This window comes from Falco biarmicus, chromosome 5, assembly GCF_023638135.1.
Source record: "Falco biarmicus isolate bFalBia1 chromosome 5, bFalBia1.pri, whole genome shotgun sequence".
NCBI lineage: Eukaryota > Metazoa > Chordata > Aves > Falconiformes > Falconidae > Falco > Falco biarmicus.
The window spans coordinates 24931324-24954207 of record NC_079292.1 but is presented as its reverse complement, the minus strand read 5'-3'; the positions used below and the strand labels follow the sequence as shown (position 1 = coordinate 24954207).

Sequence of the window (22884 nt, the reverse complement as noted above, 5' to 3'; positions counted from 1 at the left end):
ACATTTTCAGACCTATGTGGTTAACCCTTCCAATCTGATACATCAAAGAGTGGGTCTACATGCAAACTGAATATGAAATAAAGCAACTGAGTAACATTCCTTCATAGCGCCAGCCTCTACTCAAACGTAATCCTTTAAAAACCTTACCTCAAAGTCTTGGGGTTTAAAAACATTCACTACACTTTTAAGGCTGTGCTAGAAGCTCAAAATATTTTTTTTTTTATTTTTTTTTTATATAGTATGAAAGGGGTCTCCTCCCCTCTCCCTTCCCCCCCCCCCCCCCAAATTGGAAAGATTACATAAGGTACTATTTACTATTTTTTCATTACTGTAAACAGTTGAATACATTCAATCTGAAATGGAAATTAGTTTGTCCAAAACCCAAAGGATTTTATTCTTAAAATGCTACTATTTTGATTTAACTGTGAAGACTGTATATGGGACAGGTTGACAAAAGATCTGTGGAAACTCCACCTTTGTTGATGCTCAAAATTCAACAGGACCAGGGGCAGAATGACTTGATTAATTGGAATATTAGCCCTGCTCTGAGCAGGGGCTTGGTCTAGATGACCTTCAGCATAAATTAGTCTGTTGTATAACCATCCTTTTTGCTTCAAGAAGGAACAGAATTTGGCAAGCAAAACCCTCTTTCTTTCTTTCTGTCTAAAGAAAAGAGTACCTACAGCCTGAATTTACGAAAAGCTGTGTGACCTAGAGACATATACTTCTTACTTTATGGATTTGGTGTGTGAATTAGATAGATAGATAGATAGATAGATAGATAGATAGATAGATAGATACATAGATACATAGATACATAGATACATAGATACATAGATACATAGATACATAGATACATAGATAGATGTATATCTTTGTGATGTAAATTGGAATTACACTAGATTTGTGGGGATAGTGCCCAGCCAGCATGGGGCTGTGAGAGGCAGGTCCTGCGTGAGGAGCCCCATCTCCTGCTGGGACAAGGGGACCCGCTGGGTGGCTGAGGGAAAGGCTGTGGCTGGCGCCTGCCTGGGCCTTAGCGAAGCCTTTGGCACCGTCTCGCCCAGCATCTCCTGGAGAAGCCGGCTGCTCCCGGCCGGGCCGGGGGGGCTCTGCGCTGGGCACAGCCGCTGGGCAGGAGCCCCCAGCGTGCCCAGGTGGCCAAGGGGGCCAGCAGCGCCCTGGCCGCTGTCAGAAGCGCTGTGGCCGGCAGGGCCGGGGCAGTGCCCGTCCCCCTGTGCTGGGCACCGGTGCGGCCGCCCCTCGGGGCCTGGGCTCAGGGTCGGGCCCCTCAGGGCAGGGGGGACGCAGAGGGGCTGGAGCGTGTCCAGAGCCGGGCAGGGGCTGGGGCAGGGGCTGGGGCAGGGGCTGGGGGGGGGGCGGCGGGGGGAGCTGGGGGGGTCAGCCTGCAGAGGGGGGGCTCAGGGGCACCTGGTGGCTCCCTACAGCTGCCTGGCAGGGGCTGTAGGCAGGGGGGGTCGGTCTCTGCTCCCAGGGAACAAGCGCCAGGGCACGGGGAACCGGCCTCACCTTGTGCCGGGGGAGGTTTAGGTGGGTGTGAGGGGAAATTCCTTCATGGAAAGGGTGGCCGAGCCCTGGCACAGGCTGCCCGGGGAGGGGGTGGCATCACCAACCCTGGGGGTGTTTAGAAGATGTGGTAGATGTGGTGTTTAGTAACATGGTTCAGTGGTGGGCTTGGCAGTCCTGGGTTAATTGTAGGACTTGAAGATCTTAAGGCTCTTTTCTAACCTAATAATTCTATGATTCTAGACACAAAACTGGGCTCCCAAGTAATCTGATCATGCAGAAGGGAACATCTGTTTAGGAGCCACTTCAGACTGTAGAATGAACTCACACAGGACATGAGCAGTTTACCAGTTCAGCTTCTTCCCTGGGTACTCTTTCCTGCCTGCATATACACACCTTTCACCTTGATGGATAAAATTAATTTCTTTGATCTGCTTACAACAATATGTAATGCAATATATACACATATAGATATATTTTAAAAAATCATATACTGAATTCCTAAGTTTCTCCAGGAAGAGTCTGAAAATCATCTCATCATGTAGATAGCTTTTAATGCATTTAGTCTTGGGAAGAGCTGGGTTAGCTATGGTGAATTATGAATGCACTCCCATATGCAAAGCGAAAAGCAGCCAGTGAGGTAAGTGGACTGGATGACACCCCCTGTAATTGCATCTTTCCTTCTGCCACAGAGGCATGTGTAAGTAAAAACTTCACCTCAGACTTACAGCTGGTGCTCACTAGCACCATATTTTCCATTTGCTGAAAGATCCTTTCAAGACTAAGGAGTAGGATTTAGAGATGTGCTAAGCTTCAAAATTGCAATGTAAATTGAGAAGATTTAATTTTTTTAATTCCTTGCTGTCATATATTTGGAAAAATTAGGCCATGTGTGTCTCAAATTGTTCATTTTATGTTAGCAAATTTGTTTGACCTTTAATCTCTCCCTCCTTGCCCTTTTGATCTAAAACATATGGAAAAGATCATTCTTTTAGCTCAAAAATTCTCAAAGAAAATTAATATTTGTGTAGCATTCAAAACCGACAGAAATCAGTATCATATATGAATCCCTGGAAAAAGCTGGGTGCTCTTTGTAGTGAGAAGTGAAGATAATGAAGAAGAGTTATACTATAGCTTTTAACTAAAGAGCACTGTTCAAAGTTGTATGGAAAAAATAGTATGAGTCCATACAATTAAAAACTGTAACAATGCACATGTAAAAAGGGTCCCAAATCAAAGTTGTACAGGCATCCAATCATGTTTTGCAACTTTACACATTATTCCTTTAATAAAGTTCCTGGGTACTCAGTCAGAAAAGAAAATACCAGCATCCTAAGATTCAAAACCCATATAACACACTAAGAGTAGAGCCCATCCGAAGATTACGACAGTTAAAGGAGATCTGCAAAAATATAGATTTCTGCAATAGGTTGAAAACTATACTCTCAATATCCCTACTTTAAAAAATCTGAACAGAAAAATGAATAATTGCTGAATTGAAACTTTGTGAAAAGAGACTGACTCAAAATATGATCTCATTAATGCTCTATTTTGATTATTACATCTATTTTGATTAACTTATTTTTCCTCAAATATCAGTGACATACAGCAATGAAAGGCATAATTAAATATTTTCAAAGTTAACAGGAGTAATTAAAATGCCTATACTTCATTCCTATTCCTAGAATGTCAATGAGAAAAGAAAATGACAAGAGTGGCTGCTTGTGACAAGAGAAGAGTTAACACTCCAAAAATAACCTGTTCCAATCCAATTTCAAGACTTATAATTTTCTTCTCCTTCAATATTAATTCAGAAAAGCCTAAATGTATTTGATAGATGGCAACCGCAGAGCTGTACACTGCCATCAAACACCTGATCAAGGCTTTAACAGCTTGGTATTTATATGATACATAACTGATGGAAATTACATAAAGGCACACTGGAACACAAAGAGAAGCTAAATCTTTTAATGACGTTTCTTTTTATGTCTTTTATTTACTGGACTGAATCACTGAACAATATATCATATTTTAACTTTTCACACTGTTGTGTAGATGCAAATCCTTTGGTATGACAGAATGAATAACTTGATTCCTGCTCTACAGTGACAGAACAAGGATCAGCAATTTTAAACTAAATGAAGGTACGTTAGATTAGATATAAGGGAGACATTTTTTATAGTAAGGGTGATGAGACACAAACAGGTTGCCCAAAGAAGTTATGGATGCTCCACCCCTGAAATCACTGAATCACAGAACAGCCAGGGTTGGAAGGGACCTCTGGAGATCATCTAGTCCAAACCCTGGCTAACGCAGGGACTCCTAGAGGAGGTTGCACAGAGTCGCATCTAGGTGGGTTTGAATATCTCCAGGGAAGGAGACCCCACAGCCTCTCTCAGCAGCCTGTCCCAGTGCTCTGCCACTCTCAAGGTAAAAAAGCTCTTCCTCATATTCAGATGGACCTTCCTGTGTTGCAGTTTGTGCCCATTGCCCCTTGTCCTGTCACTGGGCACCACTGGCAAGAGCCTGGCCCCGTCTTCTTGGCACTTGCCCTTAAGATATTCATATGGATTGACAAGATCCCCTCCCATCCTTCTCTTCCCCAGGCTGAACAGCCCCAGCTCTCTCAGCCTTTCCCCACCAGGGAGATGCTCCAGCCCCCTCATCATCTTTGCAGCCCTCCACTGGCCCCTCTCCAGCAGCTCCTTGTCTCTCCTGAACCGGGGAGCCCAGCACTGGGCCCAGCACTCCAGATGGGGCCTCACCAGGGCAGAGCAGAGGGGGAGGATCCTCTCCCTTGACCTGCTGGCCACAGTCCTCCTAAAGCACCCCAGGGTCCCTTTGGCCCCTTGGCCATGAGGACACACTGCTGGCCCATGGGCAGCTTGCTGCCCACCAGCACTGCCAGGTCTGTCTCCACAGAGCTGCCCCCCCAGCAGCTCAGCCCCAGCCTGTGCTGGTGTGTGGGGCTGTCCCTCCCCAGCGGCAGGACCCTGCAGAGGAAGCAGGACCCTACAGGAATTTCAAGGTCAGGTGTGATGGGGCTTTGGACAGCCTGATCTAGTGAAATATGTCCCTGCCTATGGTGGAGAAGTTGGACTAGATGATCTTTGAAGGTTCTGTGCAACCCAAACCACTCTATGATTCTATGACTGTAAGAAATTGGCATATTTAAACAGATTATATATTGCAAAATAGTAAGTTACACAATATAAAAATTTACTTAGACCACACACTAGCCGTGACAATGCAGATACATTGCATTCATTTTTTGAGCTTCTTTTATTGGTGTAGAAGTATTTGAGTACAACCTTGATATTTCAGGTTTTTGAGGATTAATGAGGAAAAGAATCTATGGTTCTCCAGATGCCAGGGCTTGTGCTTAGAAGACTTCACCGATTCCTGAAGAACCAAGCTTTTGTTTTAGTCACTTCTGTACCTCTGCACAGTCATCTAACACAAGAGTAATACAGGTTTCAGGAGTTCATTGATGTTTTTCTGCTTATTTAACATGATCTTGTGTAAGGTTAGCCATCAATCTCACAAGACAGTACTTCACAATAAGACTGATTCCCAGCTTGTCCCCTCTATCTTTGTGTCTAACCCATGAGAACTGTGTAGCACTCTGCTTCTGAAAAGCACCAAAGTTCTAGTTCTAGTTCTAGCCCCAAACTTTTTGTATCTTTAGAAAATAGAAGAGAGCTATTAGTATGCTTTTTCTTCAGGATTTTCTGTAGCAAGTTTCCAGGGACCTATAGCTTCTGGCTTTTCATTTCAAATATCATCACTGTTTAAGGAGAATTAATAAATAAAAATGGTACTTTTAATTGGATCAACAACAGTAGCAAAGGATTGTTATTTTGTAGGTAGTTCTGTGAAGACAGTTCAGTAGTGCAAGAATGCAGTTTTTAAATGGAAATAAAGTAACAGTAAAAGCATAAAAAGTGAGAAGACAAAGGTTTTATTCTTACTCCTTTTTTAAATACTATGATATATGATTTATGACAGCTTATATGTGTTTCATTTCAGGAAAAAAATATTTTAATAGGAAAGGATTTATACAGTCAAAAAGTCTGCCTACACCAGCTCCCACAGAAACTTTTGATTACAATGTACTGCTTTACCATTAATGCATACCATATAATACATTGCAAGAAAATGCCAGATTTCATCCTCTGACTTTCATTTAAAACCCAAAAATGTTTAGACTCAAATGTGCGTAATGAATTGAGAATTCAGTTCTGAGTGACAGATAAAAATCAGGAAGAAGTCTGACACTAGTCAGTCTTGTAACAGAAATGTATTCAAACTGAAAGATAGAACAAGATGAGAAATGTGAGTCCATCTGAACACTCCGCCAATTCTAAAGAACACAGTCCTACTCATCTTAACAATTTTCTGTTTCTTAACCATTAGGCTGTTGCCAGTTGCTAGTTGGCAACTGCCAGTAAAGCATCAGCTAAAAGAGTGGAAGTGCCATTTTTACAAATAAGTTAAATGTCACATAATGTATGAATTGAGTGTTCAATGACTTAAGAAGGCTCAGTTTCCTAAATATTCAAATTTTAGAACTGCTGAACTTCATCGTCTAAAGGAAGTGCTGAATGTGGATCATCATCGTACATTAGAAAGGATTTTGATTCAGATCCCAACTTTGAAAATATTCTTCTACAAGTGGAACATCTAAATTGCCACATACCTGAAAATAGGGTTAGACTATCACGCACACATCTTGAACGTATTTTTGTTTTATAAAAGAGGCAATTCATCAAATGACAGAACAATATATCCTATGCAATGAAAGTGGTATTGGAAGTCTTCCAAGTGAGAAAATAAATATTTTATAACAAAGCATAGCATTTTCAAAAGTGACTTCGAAGCTTGAATCAAGTAAATCACTTTAAGGACTTTTAGGTATCCAAGTGCTTGGTAGCTTTTGAAATTGTTTCAGGCTCCTGAGTCAGGAAAGGTCAGATTTACAAACACCAGTAGAGGGGCTGGTCATACACATTTAAACTCTCACGGTACAGACATCTAGGTTTGAGCTACTCATCCCAGTTTCCCTTAAAATCAGTGGAGAAAAGAAAAGATGATGTTAAGATACTGCTTACCTCCTCATGGTATAGACATCATAATAGGTCAGATGAATTCCACTTCCTGAGTATGTCTTTGCCTTCATTGACTATATGGAAGCCAATGTCCATGTCAAACTAAATGATCTGAAACCTATCCTAGATCGCTAAAGGTGAAGGTTTTTGAAGGCATTTACATAAGAAGCTAAGTACCTAATTCCCATTAACATCCTTTCCACAAACACACACACACACACACAAGTACTAGAAAAGAGTATCCAAGCCAACTGTCCAGGCCTGAAATCAATGTAATTTTAGGTATTCAGCAGCTTTCCAAAAGCTTACTGAACTTTTGAAGTCTAAAAACTTTGCCTTACCCCTATGCATATTTCCTTAGGTACGTTTGAGAATCTTATATTTTCATGCTTGTCTTTAAACTTTCTAAGCCCTTCTTAGTATAATAAGTAATATTAATATATCTTCTTCAATATTTTTAGTCATCATGGTAAAAGCCAATTCACCCAAATTTTGCATCTTTTAAGCACATCAGTATTGAGTTACTCCTTGCAATGCCTAAATTCTTTTAGTCAAGGAAAAGCATAAAGTGTTTTTGAAAGCCTTTAGAGCTACATTATGTTCACCTAGCTCATTGACCTAAACTGAGATAGAAAATTTTATGAAAACATTCAAATACCACTGATTTGTAGCATTTACTTTACAAAGAATGGTGGTATGTACTAAAAAAACAGAGCAGTTTACTAGGCACCTAAAAGGCAGGTGAAATCTAGTCTCAGAGGGACTGCATCAAGCCTAGATAGTTTTCTTTTACTCAGATTCATTGAAAGCACAATTACAGAGATATTAAAGGTTATGCATTGAATCAGAATATGCTTTTAGGATAAAAAGGGGTGTCTCAGCAAAGTGCATCCTAACACTGAGGATATGGGGAAAAAAGAGCAATTAATTGAATGGAAGATAAATTGGGCAAGACAAGGTATTTGCAAAAATTCCATCTTGGAGTTTAAAGTGTTTGATTTTCTGTTTCAATTTGACTTCCATACTTGACTAGAACCTTTTGAAGGTAGAGTTTGAAAAAATATTTTGAAGTTCTCAGGTGAAATGCGCTGCCTGAATGAAGAGCATTGTTATATCACCCATGATTTCAAGCAGCTAGTCATTGCCAGGCAATTTAGTATTTACCAAGGCAGCTGAATGACCCTGGGATCTTTCACCTCCTTTGCCTTATTCAGTAAAAAAGCACTGTATGTCAAAGGAAAACCAAATAGCACTTTGACTTGAGGATGCACACTTTTCACCTTAACATTAAATTCCAGCATATTTTTAAAGGCGATAGAAAAAATGATGGAGAGCTCTTTAAAAGTAATATTCCCAATAGAAATTTTGTAATAAATGCCTTCCCTTTCAGAATGAAAAGGAACTCTTTGTTGGAACCAGTGCATCACAGCAGGAACGGTAATGGAGCTGCAATGATATTCTTCTGCACATATGGAACCAGCAAATTAGGCCAACTTTCTTAATTGTAAAAAATGATTGAATCCCTTCCATTTCAATCTAATAGTCATTTTCCCTAACAGCAAGCATTAATGACTTCCCTGACTAATGAAAATTAATTGCTAGCCCGCCTTGACAATTACATTGTGATCGATCAAGTTTAAAGGAGCTGCAAGGGTCATTTGCTGTAATTCTAATGCAATCCATTAAATCTGAAGCAGATGATAACCTTTAACTTAGTTGCATATTAGGGAATACTAATGGCAACTCTAGATGTCACTGTTTATACAAGAGGAGATACATCATATTGTCTGTTTCTCCTAATGCTCCTGAGGTGTTGCTTTCTCAGTTGACATGGAAATTCCCCTTGATATCAGACTACAGCATCTCTATAATCTTATCAAGGTGCTATAAAGGCAGAGTTGTACAAATCCAAAAAACAGTCCAAGAGTGCTCATCCCATTTCTGGGTAAGGCTCCTGGCTGTTACACAAAACTGAGTTGTAAAATGAGGGACAAATTTGTTAAGTCGTGGTGGAATGTACTGTCAGAGAAATATATCTAAAACACACATCATATTTTATTGGTCCTGCAGAAGCCATCAACTGTGCTACACCCTGGAATGTGATCTACTGTCTCCTAGACAAAATGGACTTGTAAAATAAGGTTCAAATTTGCGAAGAGTTATTGAAGGAGTTTATAGTGAACAACAAATATAATTGGTACTAGAAAACCAGAACTGCACTGTATATTCCTGAACGCCTTTCCAGGCACATCATCCAAATGTTTACATCGCCTGCATGCTGAATTAGGTATTTTTCAACAGGAATTAAAGGCAAATCACAGTGACTTTAAAAATGAAAGGCAGCAAACAGAACAACAACAACAGAAACCCAAACAAAAAAACAAAAAACAAAAAAAAAGATCTTTAAATTGAAGCTTCATAGATTTCTCAGCTGATTTGAGCTATCCTATACACCTGAAGGCACTTTCCGGGCAAGTCAGTTTTCCGTGAGATGAGAATACGGTGCTTGAAGCAGTGTGTGAAAGAATTAATTCTAATCTAATTCTAATTTGCACCTATTTAACCCATTACCTATTTTTAATCATATGGGGACAGCTACTGAGTTTAGACTTTTATCTAGGATTGACTGGTTTATGTACGCAGAGACACACGCATACAACCTCACCTCAACATCTCATTTCAGAGGTTGTGGAAGTGTGTCCTGATAAAAAGTCTGCTCATTTTGATCTAGTACCTATCTCTTCACAAGCGGAAGTGCATATTTTGTAGGTCAATACATGCATTTGTGATGAAGTTACTGAAATAAATTATTATCTTATTCATTAGTTCTTGAAAAAATTATAATCTAGGGTTATTTTGTCTCTTGGGACAGTGTATTCCACCATCTACTAGATACTATGCTAGCTACCTTTAGGAAAACTGATGTCAGGTATTTGCTGCTTGACTGCAGGTAGAAAGTGCAAGAATTCCTGCAATGATGCCAGCCCACAAGAACGCAAAGCTGTAAAATCCAAGGAAATTTTGAAACAGACAGGTCCTGCTGCGTCTCCCACTCACATCTAAGGCAATGACCCTTAGCAATCATTGCAGAGAATCTCTAGAGGATTTTGCGTAGCTTTACCAAAAATAAGCTCAGAAATATGATAAAGAATACATCAGTTCAATCTAAACAGTATCATGAAAAAAAACCTAAATCACAAATTATTCTACTTTGAAAGGTAAAACAGGTACTCTAATACACACTCTTTTATAATATTGTCTCTCAGGCAGACTTAGGTATTTTTCTAGTTTCTTCTACAGAGGCTAAATTGCAAATCTACATGAAAAGTCATGCTCTGACTAAAAAAGAAAACTGACTTCCACAAAGAAATATTACCACTCTGCATTTCTCAAAGACCTTTTTGTGCAAGAAGGTACTCAGCAGGTGTCAGAACAAAATGTCTTACATTCTTTTTATACTGATGGAAAACAAGACACAAGGAAGTAGATTATCAGCCAGCATAAGTAATAACTCTAGAGCTGCAAATGAACAGAAGTGTAGTTCCAGAAGCTAGGGATATTATGACAGAACTTTGGTGAAGTAGTCAGCATCACACTAAGAAACAGTGGTCATTAAGGATTAGAATTTTTGAAATGTACCTAAAAACCCCTGTATTTAAAAGCTTTTCCTGTACTACAAAAGAAGAGTTACCTATTCTTAGATTTGCTTGTAGTGTGGCCGAAGTATGCATTCAGACCAATATAAACTGGCAAGAATTCCCTGAAAACCAATTAAGTTATTGTAAATTTATAGAAGTATAACCAAGTTCAGATGGTAGTCTATGTAAATGTATTTGAAACAACACAAAGATATGAAATCCTTCAGACTAGAGCAGTTTCAGCTTTCATAAAATGAATTGTAAGCACTGGATTGGGTTTGGGGGCAATAGACTGTGGTGAATTACCAATGGTCTATAAAAGTTTCCCACAGGTATCACCAGGGAAGAAACACTCTTAGCCAGGAGACAGGAGAAAGCTACACAGTTGCCTGTTATATTATATATAATATATAGCATGTCTATATTAAACACTGATAAAATATTGGACAGCTTCTCCAAATAATTCTGCTCCACCCAAATACTCTTGGAGTGCTATTTTTTTTAAAAAAAAAAATAATATTCATGTTATCATCTACCTTTTTGGCAAATCCACCATTAGAAATCACATGTATTTTATCTTAGCCATGATTTGCTTGATCTATTTCTCATTTTATCCAAAATCTACTGCAGCCCACTGATTATGGAAACTGTTTTAATAACCGCGTTCCGTATAAAGTTTTCATATTGTCAACTATGATGTAAAAGTCAATGCTTGCTGAAATCAATGAAATGGTTTTATAGGTCTTATTAACTTTTACCAAAACTGCAACATGAACAGAAGCTTAAGATTTCGCCACGAGAGTACGTTACCATATGCCTATCTTATGTGTGAAAGCATTTCCACTGATGTCAGCGGCTTTCATATTCTTCAGATTAAGCATATGCTTATCTGCTACACTGAATCAAGACTTTCATGTCTACTCCTCAGACAAAACTTTTGCCTTTTAGTCAAATCTCAGCTCAAGTATACTTATGGATTCTGGCATTTTCAACTAGCCAGCACTTAAAAATGAAACCTCTGACTAGTTACGGTTCTGAAGCACTTTAGAAACCATGCATGTAAAGTAAATAGCCACGTCTTGTTCAGTAAAAGTAAAAATCACACCATTATCAAGTGTGACACTGCTGATGTGGAAAAAAATTAAGTATTGCAACAGGTTATTAAATTGTTAATGGCCACATTCTATTCTCAGGTTTGTGGTTTGATGCAGTCTGGGCAAAATGTCAAACTGTATCAACATTAACAGCTTCTGACAAGCTCAAGGGGAAAAAAAAGAGCTGAATGAATAAGCTGCTCTGTAAATAAAGAGACATTGCAACCTTTTAAAGTGAGACAGAATTTAATTAAGAAAATTAACAGAGACTTGAGAGACTGCAGTTTTCTGAATCTCATTCTTCTCTGTCAAGAGAAAGCTATATTCCTTTATAATAAAAAGCAAGAAGTGCCTACTGTCTGATCAAAAGTTAGTGGTATCATCTAGATAAAAAGCAGGAGGAATGAAGTTCATTAATTTGGTGTTTTCCACTTATCCATTTTTAGTTTATATGGCATCAGCATAAAAGTTGAGAAATATGTGAAAATGCTACAATATTTTTTTAATCTTAGAAAGACCAATATTAAACACATCAAATGGTTTCTCATTCAAATTTAAACTGGATTTTATGGGGAGAGAGGGTTTCACTATCTGCATTTCGAAGATGAGGAAAATGAAGCATAGTCAATACTGAATCAATGTCCCGGCCAGGGTGAAAATCAAAAGTTTGGGTTTGCATCTGTTTCTAGTAATGTGCCTGAGGATCACACTGACTTCTAATTTTAGCTGTTAAACTGTATTTGCTTCTTACTCACCAGCTTAGAGAAATGCATGTGAATTTATGCAGGTTTTAAATTTGAATACTAAACTATTCTATTTATCAGAACATGTTTCTTTCTCAGTTGCTGTATTTTGCCCTGTTTCCCACGGTACAAACTCCTGGACAAGGAAAATCATCCGTATCTTTTTAGCAGTTAGTGAGCAAATTAATTAGTTAAAGTGTTTTTTGTTATAACTTGATGTTTTATTCAGATAAAGGCCTTTTTAGTATAGATTCAGATGTTAGACTTTTAATTACATTACATTATATATAGAAATATAGAAAAAATTACATTACTGCTGAAAATTGAGGTCTGGATAAACATGTGGTTTTTTGTTTTTTTTTTCCAAAGAAGGAATGGAACAATTAATTATAGACAGAATGAAGAACTGAAGACAGGAAGGAAGGAATACAGAAGGGAAGGAAAGAAATGAAAGAAGATAAAGAAAAGATGGGGGTTTTTTTGTTGTTCCTATCATAAATTAGCAAATCACTGCATGGATTTTTCCAGATATTGTCATGTTCCTGATTACAGCTAAAATTTCAGAAAAGCATACAGGAAAAATATTTGGTTTTATTCTCCGTTTTAAAATTTTCATTGTCATTCTGTTAAAAACAAGAACACAGAGAAAGAGTAAAATGTTCAAGGGAGATTTAATGCAAACAGAATAATACTGCCTAATGCTATATTGGCTTCTATCTTTTTAATGAGCAAGATAAATTTTGGGTGCTAAATAGGGGAGAAATGTTGACTGCAAGGGTAGATGCTTTGGATCTGCACAGCCTTATTGTTCTATAGACTCTAAGTATATCAACAGGTCTGCACTGACTACAAAGGGAGCTTAGACATCTTGATTGTATATGGAGACATCCATGAGAAACATGAAACGTCCATAGTTAGGTGTCTAAATCCAGAACTGCTTTCCACCCCAGATGGTTACATGCACAGTTTATAGTTCTGTCTCTGTAGTATAGACAAAGTTAATCTTTAATGTGTTTCCACGTAGAGTCCTAATTCATATAGACAAGGAAATAATGTCATCCTGAGAAGAACAGCTCAGCTGTCTTTGTCTCAGGAAGCTGACACACTTCTCTGCTTCTAATTAATCTTACTCCATCAGCTCATTCCAACAGCTGGAAAGGGTTTTCCTTCTGAAGACTGAAGCAGCATTGCTTCACTAACCTGACAATATCAGATCTTTGCAGCTGGTACACAATGAGGGCACATGTTACCTACACCTCAGCTTACCATTGAGCCAGGAAACCTTGTCATGGAAGTATCTCCATCTTCCCTTAAGAGCACTAAGTAGGAAGACTGTATTCCACACTTGGAAGACTACTTCTCACCACAAAGCAGAAAAAGGTTATTATTGGGCCTATGTATACCTTTTATTCCTTCTAAGTTCATCTGCAATTAATTTCAGTTTCTATTGAGCATCTTCTCATTACAGTGCAATATAAATGTTAAGGAGCAAGGGGAACTTGGGCTCTTCAGCCGCATCTCTGAATAGACACTGAGGCTGGGGTTTTGTTGGTTTGGATATTTTTTTTTTAATCTGCATAAAGCTGAGACTGTTATTTTCAACACTGAATGCTTTGTTTGATAACATCTTAAAAACATTATTGATCTTGAAACTTTAATGTAGAACATTTGTTAGCTTTATGCTCTGCCATTCACTCTGCTGTTTACAGAGATGTAAATGTTATGGAGGTTCCCTATTATAGAAGGTTTATCACAGTAATTTATTTGGAGACTGAAGCTTCAAGAATGTGAGCAAGTCCTGTGGAATATACTAACCATCCTTCATTCGCTTTGATTGTTGACTGTCTTTATCACATTTCTGGATTGGATCACAAATATGCAGCTGTTCTTTGAACTTTTGTATGTTTTGTACTACCATATTTATGGCAGCTGTAAAACACTGTGAATCAGCAGAGGGCTGGGCCAGCATACTCTTTAAAGAAGCAGGTCTTTTTCAATAATCCAAAACCAATTTTTCATAAGGGCAGCAATGAATATTTCTTTTCTTTCTTGGTAACTATACTGAGTACTTAGAAATTATTTGTTTAACATAGAACTAATATATAAATTGTTCTTGGGATTTATGAGAACGTAAACTTTAACCCCCATGCTCATTTCTGCTAAAGTCTGAAAGAAGCTCAATACTTCTTTCCAAAGTTTCACTGAATTTGTAATACCAAGCCTCAGTTCCAGTTGCAGGCAGTCAGAAACACTGACATGCCTACCAATATTTTAACAAGAAAAAAAGAAAAAGAGAATATATTTTTTTATTTTGTTTTTCTGTCAGATTACTGAGGAGCTTATTTCACCTATGATGATTAAAAGTTCCCTGATGTACCTTCATATCTCTTTCTATGACTCAATAGTTTGTTTATCCAAGATAGAAAGTGTAGAGTGAAACTTTTTCTTAACCTAGCTGCCAACAAACAACTCGAATGAATGTTATCCCTGAGTCAATATATGCAGTAGGTTGCATTAAAATAACACCTTTTGGAACCTGAGTTCTTTAAGTACATCTTTGAACATCTTTAACACTATCTGAGTTCAAAAGACTGCAACTAAATGTTGCTTTTGTTTAAGTGGCTGGACTACCACATTTAGCCAAGCCAAGAATACTGCTGATAGCACCATTTATTACCATATTTTGCACACAGCTGCTTTCAGTAAAAGTGCAGCAGGAAAATTTTCTGAGTGGTCCTGATCCACACAGGGGTGAAACAAAATGTTTCAAAGCTGTTCTCTTTTTTTTTTTTTTTTCCCTCCTTTTTTTTATTAAAATATTTGCTTGTTTCTCTACATTGCTCTGACTTGCACTTACAAGGAAAAGCAGCATGAGATCCAGAGTCTACAATACTTAGTAGACCTCTTTGACCTCTTGGTCAAAGCACTGAGTGGGGGATATGATGTGTTAAGACTGAATTTCTACTCTGAATTGACAACAGCATCACCTGTTTGCCATATATACACCATAATCTCTGTCCATTTTCTATGAACCATTTATTTTATAAGAGAGAGAGATAGTGGCTTTTTTCTTTGTACAAATTAAATAGACTGCAATAACTTAACAATAAATATGTATATATTTATTATTGACTGCTCTCTAAATCCTTAAAGCTATTATCAATCCAAAAATATTTCCGTGAATGCTTTACTTTAACATTAGGTTTCAGAACGTGTGGGTTTTTTTCTAACTAGTTCATCATTTATCTTCAATGCTTACTGCTAATTTGTTTACAAATATATTATTTCTTTCTCTTTCATAAATTGCTATAAGTAACTTAAATTATCTATAGATTAACTAAAATAATGACAGCTGCATTCTGTCTCTTGTTACTGTGTTTGTAAAGAAACAGAAATTTAGATTACATTGGGAAATATTTTCCAATGTACATGAATAAGACTAAATCTTAACAAATCTAAAAATAATTTTGGACTTCAACAGACCATTTTACTGCTATGTCCATCTGTTTAGAGTATTTTACACTTTATGGTCTAAAGCAAGATGCTCATATCTGTGAAAGCAAAAAAGCCTGTCAGGCATTAGGAGGTCAGCAATCTGCTGAGAAACAAAAGCAGGATGTCAACATCTTCAGTAATGTTGTTGAAGACCATAGCATATTTGAAATGTGCTCCGCTAAATAAAAGGATGACTTTCTAAATCATGGCAACTACCAACAGAAGAGTTCAATATCTAACAAATTCACTGAAGCATGAGGTTGTCATTGATGCAAAGTAAACATACATAGAGGGAAAAGTGGAACAACTGTCCCATCTTACAATTTTTTTTTCAAATGATTTATTTGCTTCAAATGCAACTACTGAAAAGCCATGATAAAAAGTACTCTTGATCAAATTAATGGGCATGGTTCTATAGTGATATACATCTTTCATCTCACTTTATATACAAAGGCACTGTTTTCCTTTGGTATTGAAATTTGTGTTTCTTATATGTTGTACACAAAAACTCATGTTGTCCATAAATATCTGCTCTAGCAAGAGGTCTTTCTATGAGTAGAAGATCTTAGAAATACATTTACCATCATTCACTAGGTTTCTGTATGAGTTTCTTTGCAGAACAAACTAACTGAGAATCAGTTCTTCACAGTGTATACTGCACTCTATTTAGATTCCTGTAAGATGCCTGTAAGGAACCTTGTTAATTTAGCTTAACTGAGAGTCAAGGTGTTCAGAAGAGAAGATATTTCACCATTCTCAGTTGTTTAGAAGCCCCCCATAATTTAAACTTTTAAGAGACACCCTGAAAGGAATGTACAAGCCAGATTTGTTTTCTGGTGCACGTACCTCAAGCAGCTGTTTCAGCCCAAGAATTTTCATAACTCTAGGTGGTGTGAGAACAGAGAGACCACAAGTTCACTTCTACATCCCAAATCATGCTGGTAGAGCTGATAGTTTAAAGTAAAACCCACAAAAGCACTCAGTCCATCCTTTAACTTGTAATCTGTGCAAGCTTGACCAGGAGCCATCAAGAAGCAGTGAGCATGGGACCTCACTTCATTGACTGAGAGTGCCATTTCTGGCCTTGTTTATTTCCTTTGCATTTTCTCAACTGTGTCAAGGAATCAGATTTTAGCTATAAATCTCTGTTTAGGTTACTAGCAGTTCAGATTCTCCAGCAGGCATAGATCTGACACAGCCAGCCTCTAAGCAGGCTGTAGCCACAGTACAGGCTGGCTATGCTCAGCTAGCATCCTGCATGCTAGGGTTTCTTGCCAAATGATACAAAGCTTTACAGCTTCCTGGTATTGGTTCTGGGGCAGAGAAGTGGGAAACTGACATCTCTACAGGACACAAGAGAAAAGATAAGATGGAATATCTTTAGTAAGGCCTAACAATAAAACATATAAATCCTGGATATGTAAGTCTTAAATGGATTTTTCAGCACCCAGACAGGTGGCTAAATGTCGATTAATAGATAGTGGGTGGATGATGTATTAACATATCTCTGTTTAGTCATAGATCTTATGATTTGCTAACATAAGAAAAAAAAAAAAGTCTATTTGAATAAGCGCTGCCCACGGAGCTCAGATATCTTTCAAGGTGTAAGCTCCAAGGATTTACACCTAACCATTGCAAATCCACCATTCCAAATGTTAAATACCATTAATTCAAATCCTTTATCATGTTTATTATCTTGATTTGAAATTAAAGTATATATTATTGAAGAAAGAGTACAATAATGGAAAATTAAACTAATGTTCCCATTGGGGCAATATCTGTTGACTACTAATTCAGACCCAGTTTGGCTCCAGGCATCAGTGTTTGGACAACACCGCCTGCAAAATGTCAGCCACACATTCAAAATAGTAAAGCAAGAAGAAAATTGGGTATGAAAATTGGCATGTTTAAGCTGCAGCCTTGGGAACTCTCGATTTTGGGTTGAAGTAACACCAATTTGACTATTTTTTAAGCACAGAACACACCTAACCAACAGACAGCTGTGAATGATTTGCTCTACCCTTAACCATAAAATTCAATGTGGTGTGCCAAGAATCTGAATTATGAGGCAAAGGGAAAAAAGGGAACAGGCTTCCAATAATGAAGTGTCACCCACAAAAGAGAAGAAAAATAATGGAAAAACTATGGTTATCTCCACTCAAGGAGTTTTCAGTAACATAGGATGACAATTATTGGTGCATGAATTCAATCCAAAACCATGTGTTTGGTCTTGCTTCAGCCTTGCAAACTGTAACCTATTTTATGATGGAAGGCATCCTGCTGAAACAGAAGATGTCACTTCATTTCTGAACTTCCTTTTCCCATAAATCATCTTTTCTAATTGATGTAATAATACATTTCACTTGCTGACATGATTAGCCCAGTTATATAGATGCTATTTACCCTTGCAAAAAAAATCTGAGAAAGTCATGAACAAACTAGGTTGCAGTATTTTGGGTGAAGACGAATGAGGAGGTATTGGAAGCAGAACAGGTAATATTTAAGTTTAGTTATGTTTAGATTTTTAAAGCATATTTTGCCTTTGTGTGCTCTCCAAACCTTCTGATATGGCATTTTGACAATCCTGTAGTAAAACATCCTGGTCTTACCTGCAGCATTAAGCAAATGAAGAACCATTTTCAGGCCCATTGCCTTTATTGTCTACACAGATTTCATAGTATTGCTTGGGTAATGAAGCAGAAGAGAACTGCTGGGAAAGAACAGCAGGAATCTAGACAGAAAGAAATGAAAGTGAACTGACATGTCTCTGTGGGGCATGGAAGCTCAGTAGATACCAACGTACAGAAATGTACAAATAGTTACTTGCCGGAAAGATCTAACAATTTAACCAGGTAACAACTTAATTTATTGCTACATTGTTTGTTCTGATGTAAAACTTTGAGATTCCAAGAGACAATCCTGGTTTAATAGAATTCATACGCTAAAAGATATTTAGATGAAGGATGAAGCACTGCCTGCAGTGCTTTGGCAGTTTTGAAGGATTCTTACATAGACAGCAACTGATTAAAAAAAAATAAATATCTGGTTTTCAACAAGAAGCCAGAAAACACCAGTAAAACATATTTCCCATTTTTTAAGAAAAAGTAATGTTAATTTTTGTCTGTTCCAGAGGTACCATCTCCATTGCACAGACTGTGGGCTCCTGTGAACTACAATGAAATTACATTAGGAGATCACAAAAGAAATTTCTAGAAGCAGCATGCACTGAAGTCACATTTCTCTAGCTTAGCCTAGTCCTTCAGTTACAAAAATAATGTCCTTAGGCATTACAACAAACTTGCTTTTAAATTTACTTTTAAAACAGGCTTATTTTACTTACCCGTATTACCCTTTGCCTTAATAGGACATACCACCATGGATTGTATGCTTGCAACAAGCTTAGCTGTCACCTTTCATTCAATTATATACATTGAACTATTTTCAAGACCTTATTTGCCTCATTTGTTCTGAAATTAAAAAAATGAAAGTAATAATGCAGAAATGCCTAATGTAACATTTCAAAAGCAGTAATTTTTTTTTTTTCTCCTTCCTTTCTTAAATGAAACTTCACCAGAATTAAAGTTTTTATGAAGAATGCTTTATCTGGTCAATCATACTATTTTCAATAAGCACAGAGCTCATTGAAACAATGAGTTCCATGCTTAAACAGCAGTAAGCAAATTAGATTATAATAATGTGCTTTTAGCAGACAATCTGTAAAAAAAAAGAGACTAAGCTTTATAACTGAATGGTTTATGTCACTGTAACTTTGTAGAAATACAGATCAGGACTAGAATTAGAAGCTTTTCAGAGCACTAAGATGGGACAGAGTATATTTTTTTTTTTTCCATATGAAAACTTCCACATATACACAGGCCTATAGAGTAGTAAATACATTCCAAAGTAATTATTTTCCATAAAGACTGTTCTAAGAATACATCCATGGTCTAAGCATGCTTGGATCTGCAAAACAATAATAGTCCTAAAGTGCTTTTACAAAGCTACTTCACAAATACTCTAATTCTTTCTTTAGTTTTTCTGTAACTCGTAACGAAGCAGTGTCACTGCACCTGAAAAGCACCACTAACAATCATACATTTGTATGGCATCTTTCATCTAGAAGGATTCTGAGGAGCTTAGCTTTTATTACTTCGATGCAAAGGTCATTCATTTCCAAATGACAGTTTCTTTATATTCTCCTTCCTGTCATGCAAAGACATCGAAATGAAAGATTTGGTGAGCTTTGAGGCTAAGCTATATTGCTTTACACTTTCCCTTTATGATTTCAGGTGACTTCCCTCCCCCACACACTGCCTAACAATGAAAGGATGTAAAATCAGGACTAGAGTGGCTAGCCCCTAGAGTCACATGTGATTAAAAATGCAGGAACTAATGTGCCATTGGCCTGCTATGGTCTTAGCATATAGTTTATTATCCAGTTTATAAGAAATATGTTATTCATATAAGTGGCATTATTAGAACCATAAATTATTGTATAAACATAGAACTCTATTTGCAACTGCTATGGCTTTCATTAGAACTGGCTAAAAAAATATTCCCATCAGTTGTCTCAGGAATGATCTGTATTAATGTCCATGTCTTCTGTCTGTCATCTGGAATTTTTTGGCTTTCTAGGGAGAGTTAAGTACTATGTAAAAAGACAAATGGAAATAAAGTACAGTCTATGAATGAAACTGTTCAGTTCATGTTTGGCATTCCAGTGCAGCTTTGAAAACTAGAGAGTAATAAAGGCCTTAAAATGAAAAAACTGCAAAAATTGCTCAGCACTACTGGTTCATGTTCCTTTACAATCTTACAATTTTACTAATTTTACTAAGTGCTTAAAGGCATTTTATGCCTTGTTAAAACTCAAACATAAAACCAAAGGCAATCTTGCAGTAAGGAAATTTATCACTATTTTAATATTTTGTGTTAACTGAATATAGGAGGGTTTTTACTTTGTTTAATATTTTTTGTTGTTGTTCTTTCAATTTTTTTGGGGGAGCAGGTTCTTTTTTTGGGGGGTGCATTCCCTTTTAAGGGTAAAAACAACAGCAATGAAATATGAACAGTTTAAGGTTAGGGTGAAAGTTCTCAATTAAGGCAACTAGAATTGCATACCCAGAACTTTTGATGATTTTAATGAATCTTGAATACTATTTTTTCAAATATTAACTGTTTTTTTGATTCTTTTGCTGTCCTAGACCTTGATGCTCAGAGTCTAGGACTAAAAAACATATTTTAAATGCATTGGTATTGTGTATCAAAAAGACACTATGGTATTAACCCTGCATCCATTTTAAAAATTAGCTGTAGTAAGACCAGAATTAGAAAGGATCATACAGAAAAGCCTTACATACTCTACAAATGTCATGTAACCACTCAGAGTTCAAATAAGCCAACAGCTACTGTATCATGCATTGCTTTAGGGTAGGTCATAAAGAGTCATAAAGCAATTCAAAAAATGTGCATATAAATTTTAGTACGTGGTTTTCTTTCTTGGTAAAAAAAAAATAAAATTAATACCTTATTGACTTTTTTTCCTCCTCCTCCTCCACATACACCAGCAATAGGCAACTGCCTTGAACTGCAGTGTAAATTACCAGAGATTTTACAAAAACATGATCATAGCAATAACAGTGGAAGAGGTCATGGACTTGACCGCATTCCAGTTACTTTCTCACATGTCTTTCCACAGCTTCAGAAGAAGCCATTTCATTAATGTTTTCTTTTTTGGAGATGCCAAGGGGATTCCTAAACCCAGGTTTACTTACAATAGTCTGTTTCAACATCATAGATTAAATTTTCAAAGCATATTAAACACACCTCTGCTACATTTTTAAGGGGAACAGATTGGCTAGCCTTTCCTTTTCTAACCCCCCTTCCAATGGTTGAACCTGAGCAATCATGAGTGAACACAGAGATTCAGAAAAACTAAAACATACGGATGGTACAGAGAGTAACATTATCACAGGAAAAGTAGGAGCCTCCCAAGAAAATGTGTGAATTTTTTACCATATTGCAGCAGCCATGCAAAAGGCTGGTGCACAGAAAACATGGCTCAAGTGCCTCTTTTGAAACCTAACTCAGTAAGAATCTCTCTGTAAGAAGGCTTATATCATCATCAACAAGATTGCTTTCTGAAGGCCAAAGTGGCAGAGCCTTGAAAGCACAAAATGACATATCCACAGAGCTACAGAATATGTATGAGAACAATGGAATAACCAGGCAGGCATTGAAGCTTGTGGATGTCCTGGGAGTACATGGGCATCCCCTACCTCAACATGAAAAGACTCGCTTTAATGGATTATGAGTTCTCTTTCCTTTCTGTCCCTGTAAATCAGACATTTAATGTCTGTACAGGTATTTTGTACTCATCTCGTAGGAATCAAAGAACAACAGTATTCCTGCAAACACATCAATATCCTCTTCTGGCTGACATAAACGAAGTTGCTCTTTCAACATCAAATTGAGGTTCTTTTTCTGCTTTTGGAGTGTTAAAGGGAGCATGTGAACAGATAACGGAATGATGTGCTGTTCCTGTGCTTTTGTAGGACTGAAGCCTTACAGAAGTTTTTTTACAGCAGTTCCATCAGTGACCTCTTCATTTCCCGTTATTGCTGTATCAGTGGAAGGCTAGAAGGAATACCCAACAGAGAGTGGTAAATTAGATGTAATTAAACACATCCATACATTTTTCTTCTAAATGTATCTCCTATAATGATATAAGAGAAGGAATTATCATGTTTCAGATATTATAATATACATTTACTGAGATCCATCCATAAGATCACCGTACGAGGGTTTTTTCTGTCCTTCAAACACCAACATGATGCCTACTGAAGCTGCTAGATTCTCAGACCTGTGTATTCAACAGCATTGACTGACCATAAGACGTGCAGCAGTGTTAACTGCTTTACAGAAGGATGTATTCTCTTCTCTTTTCTGCAGCCACAAAAAGTCTTGCACTCACATTGTTATTATAAACTCCAATAATTTTTTGGAAAATACATGAATTTTTAGAAAATACATGAAACACACTAAACTTTACCTTTTTTAAAAAAAATGTGACAATGAAGGAATGGAATTTTTTTGACTGACCTCCTAATGTAAACTGTGACCTTAGCATGTTAATTTAGTTATTAAATTAAACACATTCTGGAATTCTTTATTGGCACAAAAGCCAAGTGACACAGTACAGCTTGCATCTGTGTTCATCCATGTCTTTCCTTCTAAACAGCCTATGCAAACTTTTTAGAGGCTCTATGCAAACTTTTGA

At 37.2% G+C, this 22884-nt stretch overlaps 1 long non-coding RNA gene across 1 annotated transcript in view; it reads right to left on the bottom strand.

The window, feature by feature from the left end:
• Positions 1 to 22884, bottom strand: part of LOC130150430 (uncharacterized) — a 117772-nt gene that overhangs the window by 74424 nt on the left and 20464 nt on the right. The window lies entirely within an intron of this gene.